The sequence below is a fragment of the Drosophila takahashii genome, chromosome 3R (genome assembly GCF_030179915.1).
Source record: "Drosophila takahashii strain IR98-3 E-12201 chromosome 3R, DtakHiC1v2, whole genome shotgun sequence".
Taxonomy (NCBI): domain Eukaryota; kingdom Metazoa; phylum Arthropoda; class Insecta; order Diptera; family Drosophilidae; genus Drosophila; species Drosophila takahashii.
In genome coordinates, this window is record NC_091681.1 from 38961953 (window position 1) to 38979819 (window position 17867).

Sequence of the window (17867 nt, forward strand, 5' to 3'; positions counted from 1 at the left end):
GAGTTGAATTGCTAATTTTGCCAAAATTTTTCAATATTTTAATTTTGAAAATCATATTACCTATTTACTTTGTCTTAAACAAACCTGAAAATAGTTTAAATTGTCTTAAAAAAATTTTAAAATAGTTTATTTACTATTCTTTAAATTTTAAGATCTAAATTTAAACATATTTATTATAATTATTACAAAATTTAAATGGGATAATTGTAATACCATGTTCTTTTATTTTTTTATAAGCATGCTTAAGAAATTTATGAACTCCCCGTAGGTTGAACGATCCCAATCACGAATGAACTGGGGCCAACCATGGATACTCTGGGATGTTAAAGGGACTGGACTTTGGGGCACTCCGAAATCGGGGGCGAGGGTCAGGCTGATGACTTGATTGAATTCGCATAGGCGCTAGATGAAGGGGCTCATAAGCAATGCAGCTGGCGTAGGCCAAGTTAGATGGAGCGTGGTTTGGGCAACACGACGACAACCAAACGACAAAGGAGAACCAGGAGAACTCGGCTGCTAACTTGGCTAGCAGAATGACAAGCCGCTTGTTATGCACGAGCTGCGTTCTTGTCTGGGGCACATTAAAGACACATGAATGGCCCGGCAATAAATATTATTAAAAATGTTTGCCTTTATGGCATGCTAAATGCGATGGCAGCAACAATTGCGACACTAAGCCACCGTAAGCCTATTATTTAATTTGCGCTGGGGGTTGGGGATGGGAAGGCGGTGCAAATGAACTTTTAAAGCGCCCGAAAAGTAGACAACAAAAAAGCCAGAATTTGCAGACAACTTCGCAGGACGAAGAAGAAGAAGAAAGGAGGTCGGAGTTCGGAGGACGGAGGACGAGTCGCGCCAGCATCATCAGTCATCACCCTCGCTGGAAGGCGACGACTGCTTTCTGTTCTCGGATTTTTGCTTTCGGTTTTCGTGCTTGGTTTTCCCTTTTTCGAGGGTTGCAAAGGGGAATTATTCGCCAAATAGAACGCCCGCCGAAGATATGTACTTTATATTTTTTGGCAACAAACAACAACTGAAACAGACGCAATTCGTTACGGTCAGCTACAGATACTTGTACTGATACGCACCAAGTAGACGGAGACAAAGTGTATGAGGAGTATGAATTAGGGGGGTATGAATGCCATATAGAGAATATAGAGATGTCTACTCGCTTTTTGGGACGGACCACCAGGGTTGCCAGCTGGGTTAGTTACTTAAAGGGAAGCGATTGAAAGGTCAAGAACCGGAAACTATTACCTTATTTTGTAAACTTAAATTTAAATTGATTTACAAATATTTAAATCTCTATTAAATACGCTAAATAATTAAATATTAATTTACTATAATACTATACTATAATGTAATATAATATAATATAATACTATAATGTTTTAACTATATTTTGCGATATTATAGACTGATATTTTAAATGTTTTTAATGAATTAGCCATTAAATAACATGAAAATCGCTGAATCAATATGACTTATTAAAGACATGTTTTATGTTTAAAGCGTTAAAGCACCATTTAAATCTGCCTAAAGTGTAATAGTTAAGATTTCTTGGCTAATCGTTGGTTGGCAACACCAACTCAGAGACCCCGGTTTCCCCCGTCAACTTGGCAACAGCGTAAAACTTTGATGGCCGAGAAGACACAGAACAAAGTCCAGCAATTGGTCATGGCTAAGTTAAACAATTTCTGGAAATCAATTTACCAAGCGAGCGAGCTACACTTTCATGTTAAATCAATTGAACTCAGGCGTGCGTGGAGTGTCAGTCCTCGGGAATTCGAATTCTGGAATTCTTGCTGGCCAAGAGTGGCGAAGACATGCCGACCAGATACAGATACAGATACCGTTAGTGCTGAATGGTATGGGTATGGGTTTTGGTATGGGTATGAGTATGAGTATGGCATGGCCCAATGCCCGCAGCTCATCCCGCTAACAAGGCTAATTGGTCATGAAGCCTCTGGATTCTCAACTCGACTCGCGACATCCGACTCTTGGCCCTGGTCGGATCCTGTTTTTTCCTGCTTTCCGGCCTTCCTGTCCACCCACCTGTCCACGCGCCGTGACACCTGTCACATCACACAATGGAAATCAGTCGACATTGTCGCCTGGCATTTGGCCCCGGACGAATCACTTCTACTAGCCTGGCCAAAACTGTCGCTGGCTATTTATTTACTCAAGCGCTTTTTGTCCTGGTTTTCCGTTGGTCTGGTTTTGCTACCGCTTGTGCTCCTCCTGATGGATGGCACTTAACCAAGGGGCTGCATCTGTGGTTGGGATAGTATTGCATGGAAAAACGAGAAAAGAACGAAAAAAAACAGGGTGCGGTTAGCTGGAGGAAACCCCCAAAAGTGAGTTCATCGCAAGAGGATTTAAAGCATCTTTCAATTCAGGCATTCAGCCTTAATGGTTAATGATTTTAATGGCACTCGCTCGAACGACAGGTATTCTATATATGAATCATGATTCACGGCCAGACGAAATACAAAATATAATAAAAAAAAAAAGAAAAAACCCAATCTGCTCTTTCGCTGAATTGCGATGAGAAATGAGCGCACAAAGAAGCCGTCGTCGTCGTTGAACAATAAACCAAGTTTGGATGCCCCTTGCACCCTGTACATTTGAAGCAGTGCCACCCACAATGTCACTATGGCCCCCTCGTGACCTCCCAACCCCCCAGACGCCGCCTGTCCTGCCCGTCAAGCTCCCATCTTTCCCTCTCCCTCGCTCTCTTTGCGCTTTGCATGTCCGGCATTTCGCACCAATTGCCATTAAATTTGCACGTATAAAGCGAAAATGCCAAAAATATTTCACAACAACGAGACGGCAGAAACATCAGAATCCGCATCCGAATCAGAAACAGAAACGGCGGCAACATCCCAGCAAGAACTGGAGTCGCAAGCAGAGCAAACATACAACATACAGCAACAAGAACACAGGCGACAATCGACAAAAGTTGGCAACACGTAGTCGGGATTGGCTTTGAGTACACTCAACGGATAAATGGATAAATAAAAGTTTAAAAGTATAGAAACTATACAAGTAATATACCCTACTTTGTTATTTATTAAATCCCCAAATATTTTAATATTAATGATTTTTTAATCCTACTATTATTGCAATCCGTTTATATGGTGAAAGTAAATTTGTATTCCTTATTTTAGTCCTTGTTTCCTTTAAAAATATATATATATTAAATTTTATGGTCTCACAATATCCTAAAATTGGTCAATTATTTTACACTTTAAACATTCAAAATGTATAAAGTATACAAATATTTAGTAATCAAAATAATAAAATAAATTAATAAATAAACAAATAAATTCTTCTGAATATCCCTTGGAAAAATTCAAACAAAACTCATAAAGAAATTCACTAATTTACCCCTGTTTTTATGTGAATAGATCCCCGAGAACCCATTTCTTTGAGTGCTCCGAATGCTATTGCTATTGGAGCGGGTGGTTTTTATTCCCGGCTTTTCTTTATGGCAGTTTCAGATGCTGCCCTTGGTGTTGCTGTTGCTGCTGCTGTTGTTGTTGTGGTGATTGCGATGGCAGTGGCAGTGGCAATGCGACAAATTCCACGCTCAAATGTTCGACACGCGCCGGCGCATTGGGCAAAGAAGCGCACTTTTTCGGACAGCAGACCGAGGACCGTGGACCACAAAGGACCAAGAAGCTGGGCTGCAGGCCAAAGGATGCCGGCAAAGCGGAAATGTTCAGTTCATTAGCGAAACGTGCGCGTCGTGTTATGGACGTGCCGGCTTTTCAGCTCCCAGAATCGCAGAATTTACCGAATCAAACGCTCAAACGGTTGGTAGCATCATTCGCTTTTGGCCATCTTATCTCTTAGCTCGGTTGTAAAAGTGCTAAAGTGTGGTCTAAAGTAAAGTGAGTGAGTGAGGAGAGCGCGCGCGCGACTTGCGAACTTTTGGCCAATACAAAAGCCAAGTGCGAAATTGCCGGAGTAATTAAATAATTAATTGAACCGAACAAAGGAATTTCTCGGCATTTTTGGCAAGGCAAAAACCGAGAAGAGGAGAAACAATTAACTGGGTTTAATTATAGGAAAGGTCAATACTACTCAGAGGCCCAGGGAGTCACGCACTTTTTCGTGTGGGGACTATACATTTATTTTCATAGTTATGGCCAAGAAGAGCCAAGAACCAAGAACCAAGAACCGGTTAACCGAGACATATTTGTCGTGTGTGAGCCGCCTTGTTTAATTAGAAGACGACACCTGTACTCGAAATGGCAGTGGGTACTCTGCATTTTGACTAGGTTCCTTCAGCATCTTTTTCTGTTTTTTTTTTCTATTTTTTTTTTGGCCCAAACCAAACCGCAAAGAGCCGCTTGATGGCCAACTGACTGACTGAAGCAGCCAGAGCAGCCACTACAGCATCATCATCATTATCATCACAACAGCAGCAGCATCATCATCGGCTTGGCCAATTCTTCTTCTTCCCCTTTTGGCCATGGCCAAGACCAAGACCACGAAGTTGCCAACCGACGAAGACCAAGAACTTGCCGAGCTGAAGAGCGTGTGAGCCGAGAGTCGCTTATGGAGTAGTTTTGGTTTTGGCCAAAGTTACATGCTCGCTGCGCAGTCGGCGTCGTTAAAGCCGGCTTCAAGCGGCAGCGACTGCGCTGCAGCAGAGACGTCGGCCGCAGCAGAGGCAGCGGCAGCAACAGCAGCAGCGGCGGCAGCAGCAGCAGCGTAGTGAGATCCAATTGATGAGCAGTTCAGTTTGCTTTTGCTTTTGCTTTGCTCACACGGCATTTGGTTTGGAGTGTGCCTGTGTTGGTAGCTGCTGGTGTGTTCTTAGGCGCTCTCTTTTTTCTTCCGACGCCGCCGCTCTCTCCGCTGCAAGCTGCTGCTGCCGGCGTCGCTGCCCGCGTCGCAGTCGCCAGCCCCATACCTTTGATTTTGAAAAATAAAAAAAAAGCCGCGCTACGTAGGCTATATAAATAAGCAGCGAGAAGCTATTGGGTCCGAGTCTCTTTGAATTTTATGAAGCGGTTGTATCTTGGTGGTGCCCCAAGCAGCCGAAACGAACCATCTAACCAAAACCGCCAACTCAGAACCACCACCTCAGTTGGCCAAAACCATTCTTTTGCCTTCTTTCGCCTCTCCAGTGGATTACCTTTGCCCTAAAAAAAGAAAAAAACCAACGAAAGAATAAGAAACATCAAAAAAACTGTCAAGTGAATCGAAAAACATCGAGTTGAACAAACCCACAAAGTGCGCGAAATGTTGAGCTACGTGTAAAAGCGATTTAAAGGATCCTATAACTCTGTGAGATTCCGAATCCAAAAGATACGAATCGAGAAAGAAAGTGGCTAGTGATCCCATAGAATTCGGAGAGTTCTAAAACGACGAAAATCGTTCTGTTACTTGAGTGCAAAAGGTGAGTTTCGAGTTCCAGCGAGTGTCCTTCTCACAGGACATTGTGGTATTTTGTGGCATAGAAGACGTCGTAGAAATATTGTGTGTGGATTTAATGTGCTGAAATATTTTAGAAACAATTTTTTTAATTTCAAATAATTTGTAATATTTAAATTCAACAAATTGAATGGATAACATTTTTGTCACTTAAAAAAAAAACAAAAAAACCAAAAGTATTTTACCTAATGTGCTAAATTTCAAAAAATAAAAATTAAATGTTTCATGTTTCTTGGTTCATAATTAAAGTTACAGATTCTTTGCAACTAAATTTTAATTATTTTTAAAAGAAAGTAAGAACTGTGTGAAAGAACTTTAATATTATTAACTGTTTTCAATTTATTTTTATTTTCAAGATCTTTGTTTAATATTATTTTAACAGATTCTTTCCATTTTTAATTCAAGAACCTTTGCCGATTATTTCTGTCTGAGATGACTAACCTATGAATCTTAAGTAAATTAAAAATAATTCAGCGCCAACTTCTATTGCCAATAATAATTCATTTGCTGGCAATTTAAACCGGTGTTATGCACAAGTGTGACGCGTTGCGCAATTGTTTAAAGCCCGATTCAATAATTATTCATTTCCGCGACCGAGACATTGATTTTCCCCCCATCGCATGGGGTTCTCACCATCGATATTGAAAAGTTCCCTCTGAACTGGGGTGTCAACTCTTTGTAGGGCAAAAACCAGACCTCCCATTATGGCCACTTTTCCCCAGTGGAAGTGGAGGACGAAGGGAAGGAAGGGGTCACTGCATAAGCCGCTTTAATCTTTACGGCTGCCAATTAATAAAAATTAATTTGCTTACAACAAAATTAAAGCGAAAGCCAACCAGGCGTTAAAACGGCCTCAAAGTTATTCATTCATAAAAAAAAGAGCTTCGGTTCGGCTCGACGGCTGCTGCTGGTGCAAATTACAGCCATTCAGTCGGTGGCTGGCTCACTGGCTCATTCATCCACAACTGGCTGCTGTTCGCTGTTGCCAGCACCACTGCACCACCGCTCCACTGCACCGCTAACGTAGCTGCCACGCGCCGCAACCCAGACTGCCTTTTGGCCTTTTGGTCTCTTGGCCACGACCATTGTGCAAATAGTTTCCGCATGCACAGGCAAAAATGTGTTCCTTACAAAATCCATATTTAATGAAAAATTAATTTTTCTATGCCGTTGCATATTTAAAAATTCTTGGGAAACTTTCCAATGCAAATAATGCCTTAGGTTGATAAAAATGTTCTTCTGTTTCGGAAAAAAAATCTAGGAAAACATTATAATGCTTAGATTTTTAAATGAAATAAATCGTACGAAAATTTATTGGTTCCCCAAAATTACAATAAATGGATTTTAATTGATTTCTTCTCTATAAATATTGTTGAGTAATTCATTTGATAGTTTCATATTAAATGTTCACAAATTTAATGCTTAAACTGATTTGGATAAAATCTGAAAATATTTTCCACGTGTTTGTTTTACGGAAATTTATGAAAAGCCTGCTGCAGGCTGAAAATTTCCAGAGAACAGCTCTAATTAGAATTTATGCCCACACCAACTGGCGCGGAGCTTTAAATGGCCAGCAGGCCAGCGTAGCGTCGACATTTGTCAAACTCGTAAAAACTAAAATTGGCCGAATGTAAAAGCTTTTAGTTAGCCATAAATAATACAAACTATGGCTGGAACAACGAGCCCGCTGAGAGCGAACGAAAGAGCCCCATGAAATAAAAGCCAAAACGATATATTTATAGTAGTTACAAGTGCACAGAGAGGAGGGGTCTAGGTCCTAGTATGGTCCTGGTCCAGGTCCTGGTTCTGTTTCCCGGTTCCCAGTCACCAATTCCCGCTTCCTTTGGCCGGGGGCCCAATAAAAAATGCAAATAAAACGCTGCCGCAATATGTGGCCATCCCTTTGCCTTTTCCCCTCCGATAAAAAACAAAAAAAAAAAAAACCAACTGGCTGGCAAACATTTTCAACCTGAAATGACTTTGAGTGTTATTTGGTTTGCCAGAGATTTCATTGGCAGCTGGCCAGAGAGTTTGAGCCTGACATTCGAAGGGCCCTGACCATGACTGTCCAGCAGCAGCAGGTGTTTGGTTGTGGCTCCCCTTTTTCTATTTTGGGGAGGCCATGTAAAAGTGTCCTGGAAATAGTGTGATTTATAGACAGGGTCCAAAGGGAAAGGGGAGACAGCATAGCAAATTTTTTGACATTGGGTTTTGTCTGCAGCGGCGCCAGCAGGAATACGGATTTATTGATGAGCCAACAGGAAACATGGCCAATGCGAGTATCGGAAACGGAGTCTAGTTGTATAGTTGTAGTTGCGGTATATGCCGACCCATTCCGATTTAATTCTGTGGTCTCAGCATTTTTCCAGATTCCACGACACATCTGCTGCAGCATTTTAATTAAAAATGCCTCAAATGTCTCCTCTCGTGGAGTTAGAGTTGGACCAAGCCAAGCCAAGCCAGGCCAGGCCAATATAATGATGACATAAATGCCTCGACTTAGGGCACTTTAAGTCGTGTGGTTTTCAGCTGCGGTTGCGGATTGAATAAAAAGCGTAGAACTTCCGTTGCCCCTGGCGAAAGATAGAAAAAAGTTTGTTAGACATAGAAAGATAGATAGGCAGAAACTTTGCTTTGAAACTCCATCACTCCATCACTCAGGGGAGCGAATCGCAAAGTTCGACACTTTGTTTTCTGGCCAAGTTTTACGAGCTTATCGCCGGCACACACTGCGTATGCTTGATCCACCTGAGGGTTTGATGAACTGTAGCAGAAGCAGAGATCTGCGACTACTTTCCATAGTCACTTTCAATATCGCTTTAATTTTATGCCTTTGTTTGGAAGCTTTCTTTGTGATTTTTGTATTTCTATATGTACTGACTTCTTTGGCTTCCTTGGCAAAAACTAAAATTATCATAACAATTAAAAGACGCTGTGCAGCCAAGTTTATTCGGCTTCTTGGGCTCTTTAACTTTTATGTTAATTTATTTTAATTTCCATGTCTTTTGGAAAGAAAGATTAAAGCAACTGCGGAGGACAGCTCCCTCCGAAATGCGCAGAAAAAAGTCTTTAAAATATTTAATTGGCTGCCATGAAGCTACTATTTTAAGTTATGATGCGGGCCTCGTCGACACACCTGAGTTCTGACATCAGCATGCCAGAATATCATGCAAGATCACAGGGAAAGGAGCCACCGAGAACTTGGAGACGAGAACCCGACAAATTACATAATGATAGGCTGGCTGGTCCAGGCTAATGTCCCATTGTTGGGCTACCATTTTGCCGTTAGGCAAAGACAGAAACCAGAGTTCTGAGACTGGAGGATGAGGAGCCTCCCTTCCTTTCCATCACATCTCATCACATCACATCACATAATTTAATTAGACCCACTGTATGCAAATGATATGCTGCGCTAATTGAGTGAAAAGCTGTGCGAAAGCCTAATGAGCCGAGGCCGAGGGGTCATGGATGTCATCTGGTGACGGTATCCAGCACCCAATATCTAGTATCTCGCATCTCCTCGCCGGCGGATGCAAGCCACTACGGTCGTGACTGCCACACTCGGTTATCAGTTAATCCGATTATGGCCCGTGTCTGTGGGCCCGTAACACACAGAGAACAGGGCCTGTCGATGGCCAATATCATGGGATTTGAGCCCGGGGTTTATGGCTTTAAGAGTGCACAAATTATATCATATAAATGTAAGTTCTCTGTTATTAATTTGTACAACAAATAAATTTATACGGAAATATACGCCATTATAATTCTAAACACCTATTAAACTTTTGATTATATAAAATATTTAATTATGACGGACAACCTCTTATAATTTTGAGTATTATGTCATATATCGGAAACATTTCTGATTCTAATTTAAATAAAAAACAAGAAAGGAAGCTAGCTTCGGCCAGCCGAAGCTTATATACCCTTGCAGATCATTCCTATTAATTAACAAATCGCAAAAATGTTAAATTTTCTAATATTTATCATTAATTTTCCGATGGTTCCGATGACAGCTATATGATATAGTCGTCCGATTTTGATCAAATTAAAATTGAAATTCGGAATTATTTAAAAAGAGTCATATCCTAGAGTAGAAGATAATACAATAAAAACCAAAGAAGCTAGAATTTATTTCCTATTACTTTTCCATTAATTTTCCGATCGTTCCTATGGCAGCTATATGATATAGTCGTCCGATTTTGATTAAATTAAAATTGAAATTCGGAAATATTTAAAAAGAGTCATATCCTAGAGTAGAAGATAATACAATAAAAACCAAAGAAGCTAGAATTTATTTCCTATTACTTTTCCATTAATTTTCCGATCGTTCCTATGGCAGCTATATGATATAGTCGTCCGATTTCGATAAAATTAAAATTGAAATTCGGAAATATTTAAAAAGAGTCATATTCTAGAGTAGAAGATAATACAACAAAAACCAAAGAAGCTAGAATTTATTTCCTATTACTTTTCCATTAATTTTCCGATCGTTCCTATGGCAGCTATATGATATAGTAGTCCGATTTTTTAAATAATTAATTCGAAATTCAGAAATATTAAAAAAATAACATCCCCAAAAGTAGAAGGTAATATTTCAAAAAACACCGAAGTTAGAATTTTTTAAAGTTTTTTTTTCCGATTGTTCCTATGGGAGCTATAAGATATAGTTGTCCGATCCGGTCGGCTCCGACATATATACTACCTGCAATAGAAAGAAGACTTTTGGGAAAGTTTCATCCCGATAGCTCAAAAACTGAGAGACTAGTTTGCGTAGAAACAGACAGACGGACAGACGGACAGACGGTCAGACGGACAGACGGACAGACGGACATGGCTAGATCGACTCGTCTAGTGATGCTGATCAAGAATATATATAAAAAAAAAAATACTAAGAAATTTAATAATAAAAATCCAATCAACTGTTAAAATTTTGATTAGATCATATATTTAAAGATAAAAAGACAACCTTTACTCTTTTTTTCGTAGACCCCCAATGGATTTTTAGTTAGTTTTTAAAAATAGACAAATGACAAAAGTCTAGACTAATGGTTTTTTCTTTGCCCCTGATCAATATCTACACATATATATCAATATCCATTAGCAAGTTTTTAGTTTTTGAAATATTATCTATCGACTTGAGATAACCGAAGATGCATGTTCAAGAGATCCGATCGACATAAGCAAAATCCCAGCAAATTAAATAGTGACGCTGGCGGATTTTTTTATTTTTTCGCCTATTTTCACCTTGGGCATTTTCTGCGCAGACCAAAGACACTCGAACACTTGAAAAGCGAACCAAACCGAAACAAACTGAACATCATTCCGTCGCCCAGTGACTTTTTGTGATTTTAAAGTTTAATTGAGTAAATCGGTTTATGTGCGGCATTAGCATTGTGACGGTGTTTCTGTTTCAGTTGCTCTGTGTATTTTCTATGGACCCAAAGAAAGTAAGCGCAACTAAGCACATTACGACTAAGCGACGACACTTGTCTCGCATTACGCCCAAGTAGCCAAGTATCCAAGTGGCCATTTGGCCAAGAAGCGAAGAAGCCAACCAGCCAAGGTTAAATCGTGGTCTAGAACCATGGAACTTGCGGCAAGAACTCCGGACTTTAAAGTGTGTCGTGTTGTGGGGCGCGAATTTCTCTAACCCAAATTGTTGTTGCCGCTGGAGACTCGGAAGTTTTTTTTTTCTTTTTTGAAGTCTGCGACTGTGGCTGCGATCTGGTTTGCAACCGATGCTTTCGAGTTCAATAGCCAAAGAAAGTGTCAGACGGTAGAAAGAAAAAGTGTGCGACATAGATTTCATTGGCCATTTTTTTTTAAAGATATAGAGGCGAGGCGAGGCTGATGGCTAATCGGTTCCACCTGGCGTATGCGTAATGCCTGTTATCATGCTAAAATGCATTTGGCAACTGCCTGTTAATGGCCATTTCGCCGGGGTGCTAATGCAAATGCCTGATCCCAGTCATTTATGCCATTCCGAGGTCCATTAACTGCAACTCCATTGCAAAAATCCGTAAAATCCCTGGCAGCCATTTTGGCATGGAGCTCTAAGAGCTAGAAAATATAATTTGATTCAATTTCAAATGGCGAGCATAATGGCCAATAAGGCCAGTGGGCAAAGTAGGGCCCCGAAAATTCAATGCGGTCAAGGTGTCAACGCGCACGATGTTTGTCTACTGCACAAATTAAGTATGTTTCGCCGGCTGTTATTATTGTTATTATCAACTGCTGAACCTGCTGCTGCTGCTGATTTTGGCCCAAACGGGTCCAAAGTAACCGTTATGGGGCCAGCAGCACAATTAAGCCAACGGTATGAGGGCCCATAGCCAATACCAATAAATTAAATCAATTACCCTCGGGCCAGAAACCAGAAATCAGAAATCAGCAAACGAAAAGCCAAATAGGCAAATCAAGCCAGGCCATTTCTTCTCGAAGATCGAGAAATTCTTTCTTTTCTTTTCTATTTCTCTACTTTTTTTTTTGTGAGAAAATATGCGAAAAGTCGTCGCCTGCGTTAGCTTGTTTTTGAATGGCCAAAAGAAATCGACGGGCCGAAAGGCAAAATCCCAAAAAATACAAAAACTAGTTGTGAGCCCCGCGGTCCTAAAAAATACAAAAAAAAAATAAAAAGAGCGGTGGTGAAGAAGATGTTTCGACGATTCGTGAATGAAATTAATTTCCATTGTATTGGCGGGTAAATAAGTGAGCCATAAAAGAAATACAGTTACGTTTTAAGGCGGCGAAATATTGCAAATGAAAATGGATGTGAATGTGAGAAACGGGCGATGATATGGAGATTGATCGGTCGAATGGTCTATAAAATTGAGCTCATTACGGATGGGCCTATGCTGATTTCACATAGAAGCTGGCCGCAAATCCATAATGAGCTGGAAGCTTCTCTTCGGTGATTTTTTTATAGCCTATATATAAATTCCGAATCACCACAGCTTTCGGTAGAATTGTTTTGTGTGCGTTATTTTGTTTAATCAGCGATCATCGAGGAATTTCACTCGGCTTAGTCACATAATAAAAAGCACGCGAATAAATATAAATCAGTTCAATTAAGTGTTGTGTGTTGTGTGTGAATAATAAACAGTTTGGCCACCCTTTCGATGACGACAGTCGTCTGACACACGTACAAATAAATACTATACCCAACTTTATATATCAGGTTTGGGGGCTTTCGTGTTTCTATCTGCTCACTGACCCAAATTCGTGGTCTTGACTCTTGTTTTCTTCTGATTTACATTCCACCACATTCCGATTTCGATCTATTGTGGGCTCTAATGATCTATAAGACCCTTGCTAATCGATTGCCCTTCCCCTCTCTTTTGTTACAGGTATGTAAACTCCAATTCTGATGACATTTTGTACAAGAACTCCGGGATGGTTGAAAAGGTAATTGAGACGTCAGTCTGTTCGCTGGCTCTGCGAAGTATGCAATGATAAATTGGACAGCAAACAAATGGCTGCACTTTTTGTGCTCCGCTGCGCTGTGCTGCTTAACTGCTTCAATTTGCATAAATAAATAATTTAGCAGTGCATTCGTTTCACGGCGCTGAAACAATAAAAGTCAGCAAATTGAGTCGCGAAATGAAGCAGGAAAGTAGGAAAGCAGGAGGAAAAAACAGGGAGATGCTGGCAAGTACAAGCCATCTAATTTATGCAGCTGGGGGAAGCAATCAGAGCAACTCCCTTTCGAGGGTGATGAGATTGGGTGGCCACCGGTAAGGTGCGTGCCTCGACAACAGACACTGAAGCCGGGACTTTGAGTCCTCCTGATGACTGATGGCAATATATATATGCACCCAACACAGCCGCTTTCATCCTTAGACATGGCGCTCATTATTGAAGTGGGACCAGGCGCAGGACCAGAACCAGGTTGGCTTGACTATCCTATCTGGCATATCCTCATCCTTGTAATCCTGGCTAGGGGAAATTCCGACGCTTCTGCATTGTTGTTTTGCCTTGGCCACTTGACTTCATTGCCTTCAAGTGCCCATATATCCCCTTCCTGTGGCTTTTTGCAACCCTTTTTTTTGCCATGCCATTTCAGCCAGCTTTTAAAGCCCCGTCAGCTTTAGTAGCGAAAACAATACGGGGACTACTTCTAATTGAAATGCAAAATAAATGTTCTGCCATTTCCGAGTGGACAGGTCAGTGCGCGGCTTTCATTGAATGACACTTGCAACAAAGGCCATGAAATTGATGGCAAAGTTGAAATTCGTGTTTTATAAATGTCGCTGCATAATTTATGGCCGAGTGTCGAGAAGTCGGGAATTTAAAATCCATATATCGAGCAGTCAATTTATTTTGGCTCATGCAATTATCTAGAACTTCACTTCACAGGGTTGAAGCGCCTTCAACCCGCGAGAGCAAAATCAATTTCGCAGCCAATTTGCAGGCGCTAATAAATTGAGTTAAAAAATTTTGATAAATACATTTTGTGCTTGGGGTGAAATTAAAGTCCATGCCCCCCAAATAACACTGGGAAAAGCAATTGAAAAATATTTTCCTAAAGATATTTTTAAGTTATTATGCTTTTTACTGTCTTTTAAACATTTTCCCATTTATTTGAACATTTTCTATAGTGTATTTTACTAGTTTTTTTCCAGTGCCCGACTCAGGCTCGTTTATCAAGCGCACAGAGTCCGCTGTGGGCGCTTCTAATTAGGTATACGTGTGCTCGATGGCACAGTCATTCCGAGTCAAGTGTTATGGCAACTATTTATATTTATATACGAACATCATAATGCGGAAACTCTTACCCGAAAATGCCTCGCAGTGGCGGTCGGTTCTAAGTTCTAAGAACCCGCCTCTGTTAATAGGAATGAACAAAAACTGGTTGGGGTTTAATAGCCCCCCACTGGCATATTCTTCTGCCAGCGTAATAGCCAAGTTGACCAGCCATGAAATTCAATTTCATTTCATCTCTCATTCGGTTATTATTACTATTCCTCTTTTTTTTTTTTTGGAACATTCTCGGAAGTGAGTTTTACTTTAGTTTACGATGGGGAGTGCCAAAGTGTAAAGTGCAGTAACCTAAGCAGGAGTTCTAGAGTAAAAATCTAGATATACCAGATAGAGAACCTGAAAGAATAAATATATGTTTGCAAAGGCCCAGCGCAACACCTGCATAACTTTTACCGTCGAACCAACAACCTACAAGCACTTTCCATGTCGGTCTTTTAATATGTTTTTATATCGCAGAGAACACTTTCCTTTGTCCGGGGGCATTACCAAACAAATAAACTGGACTGGAATGGTCTAAACCGAGCTGGCCAAATAAAAGTGAAATTGCCAAAAGTAAATTTGTTTTCTCAATGGTATTTTTCTGCCCCTCGTCCAAATCTCACGTTCATCTCTTAATGACGGAACATCACTTTAATTATTTGCCTGCACGTGTACAAATGCCAGCGAAGAAAGGGTTCAGTTTTATGCATAATAAAGTGGTTCCATGGGGGTCTTCAAACTCCTCCGCCCTCTAAAATATATGATGGTATTAAAGCAGATAAATCGAATGAAGCCTGAAGCACCTGTGAAATTGATCGTAGGATCCAGGGAGATCTGCCGATTCCAATACCGAAATCTCGGCGCCATTCGATCGGTTCTCAAGTGGGAATGGCCAGGACCGAAGAATACTGGGGATGCGCTTTTCGGGATTTATTTGTGTGGAAATGAGCAGCTAACGGTATATGAATCATGACTTTGGCAGGCAGCATGATTTAAAACACTCACTCATATGCGGCGGCGTCGGCGTCGTCGGCATTTGGTTCTTCTAGGAGTTTAACTTGGGATTTGCAGCTGCGCTGTGTGTGAGTGCCATGACTTTATGCTATACTAGTCTTGGCCAGGTCTTTTCTGGCCCGGCCTGGTCTGGGCCAGGTTAAGACCGCAGCACAGCACAACCTTCCCTCGGCTGTTTGCGCATATTTTAGCACATTTTGCCCTGTCCAAACTGCAAAGCAGCAAAAGCAGCAAAGCTCCTCGATCGGCGGATCGCAAGGCGACTTTGTAGCGCGTAGGAAAACGTGCGATTTCAAGTTGACAGCACAGCTATGCTATGTGCCTTGAACCCGGCCCATCCTCCTGTCTCCCTGCCCCTCTGCCTCTCTGCCTACCTGAAATCAGCTGGAAAAGGCAACGTTTTTCATTTTCTACATTTTAATGCAATTTTTAATTTATTTGTTTTGTCGAGGCAGCGACAGGGACAGCAACTCCAGCTACAGCTCCATGCTAGTCCAAGTCCAGCTCTCTATCGGCGGACAACGCATGTATTCCTCATTGATTGGCATTTCCTGGTTGGCAGCATTAGACTGGCCAAGTCAAGTGAATTCCTCGAACCAAGGATGAGGATGGCCTTAGCCGCCAGACTTGCTTGTTTTTTTTTTCTCTCTACTCAATGGGGGGGACATACACATACGATGCATTCGCCCTAGGCATTTGTAATTATCCAACAGCCAACAAGCCAATATGAGTCACCAAATGGGAATGATCGATGCTGACTTGCAGATCGCAGGCGACGAGAAACAATGACATCACGGCTGGCGAAATAGAGTCCGAGCATCCGGGCCTTTCCCATGGTAAATAGGTAGGATCTCTAATTTTGGCCAGCACTTCACATCTTGCCAAATTACATGGCCATGAGTAATCCATTATTAACAACGAGTCTCAAGTCTCGATAAACGCGCCAAAAAGCGCGCGCTCATTGATCCACTTTTCGCAAAATCTACTCCCCAATCACGTAGCCAAAAAAAAGCTTGGCTAACTGTTTTTGGTCTGGCTCTATTCAAATTGAATTTGGCATAATTAGAACCAGTTTATTGTATTTTTCGGGATAGAAGGCGTTTAAAGCTGACTTTACTTGAAAATCATAACTTATTTATTATATTAGTTAGTTTTGAAGGTATAGTTCATTTCGTAATTGAATTGATTTCAATTTCATTTAAATTCCCAGGGCGTTTTTCGTTTCTTACCTTGATTCGTCTGTTTCTTTGGTTTTATGGCTTCAATTTGCAAATCAATTGTATAACCTAGTCAACAGTCGATTGACACGTGTAAGCGTCGTTAAGTTTTCAGCTGGCTTTTTGGGCCAACTTGGGAGTCCAATGGCCAAGAACGACCGAACGAACTGGTGCTCTCAAATTCATAATCACGTATGGAAAATCGCGCTGAAAAGTGACCCCGAAAGTTGGAGTTGTTGCCCCGCAGGCGAAATGCCTAATTGTGATGTTGATTTTAATTAAGGGGAATCTCATTAGTCAGCTGGTCAACTAGAAATCGCATGCAGCTGCATTTGCAACATTTGCAACTGCAACTGGGGGAAATCAGAACGCTTCTTCGGCAACAAACTTGACCCCAAGAAAAAGAGAAATTTGTGGCAAGCGTACAAAAAATGAGGCTCGAAACAAGATCAGCTCACGATCTTCTGTTGGTGTTGCTGTAGCTTTTGCTGGGTCAGTCCACATATGGCTCTTGGCTACTTCTTAGCTACTGGTTGCATGCCGCATGCTGCAAGCGAGCACTCGGTAGCCAGCGTCATCAAGATTTGTCACAAATCAAGGCGGGCAGGCAACTAATCCAGTTCAAGTGCTGCCACCGACACGGCCAAAATGGCAAATTGCCGTCGCGCTGCTGGCGGTGCAAAAGGAGTTGCTGTTGCCAGTTGCAAGTTGCAACTTGGCGTTGGCGTTCCAGCTCTTGGCTCCTCCACACTCGGAAAAAATAAAAGCACTTCTTAAAAAATATTGTGTATTTATATATTTAGAAACAACTCATTATTAAACTGGTTTACATTTTTGAAAAGGTCATAAAATATTTTTAAAATATTAAAAAATAAATGTAACAAAATAAAGTTACATATTTTAAATTTAAATAATCTTGATTAGATCTCGGAAATTTCTTGACCTGAAATAGGAAAGGGTTCCCAATTTCATTGTACTTTCACTGTACTTCTTTTATGCCTTCGCATTTACGAGCTAATTGCAATCGATCTACAAAAATCAATCTTATTTTAAGAACCCATTTTTATGGTGATTTCCTAAGATGTAGACCACGCTTTTTACGAGTGTAGGAGTTGCAATCGGTGGAGTCGTGCTGGGCAGCTTCCGCATGCCGACAAGTGACTCACAAGTCGGTCTCCAAAGAAGTTTGGCTTTGGTTTTGGCGCGTTTGTTTGCTCGTCGTTGGCTGTATTTGTTGGCCTGGCCAACACTGCGACTGCGACTGCCACTCGGCACCGTTATGTTTGCAGATCGTGCGCTTTATTAATCTCGAGCCAGGCCAACAACTCCTTCAATTTGGCCGCTGAAGATGGTGCCGAAAGCCGAAAGTGCCACAAGGTCGATCGAACGCTAAGGCCAAGCTCGAAAATTTGCATGGGGTCGATGATTTGCATCTAACAAGCCAAC

General features: G+C 41.2%; 1 protein-coding gene across 1 annotated transcript in view; it reads left to right on the plus strand.

The window, feature by feature from the left end:
- The first annotated feature begins 3742 nt into the window (after positions 1-3742).
- The window catches only part of tnc (tenectin), a 40987-nt gene continuing 26862 nt past the window's right edge, over positions 3743-17867 (plus strand). Inside the window, 2 exon segments of the mRNA XM_070216501.1 lie at positions 3743-3818; positions 5142-5413. The gene's annotated coding sequence lies outside the window, so the exon portion shown is untranslated.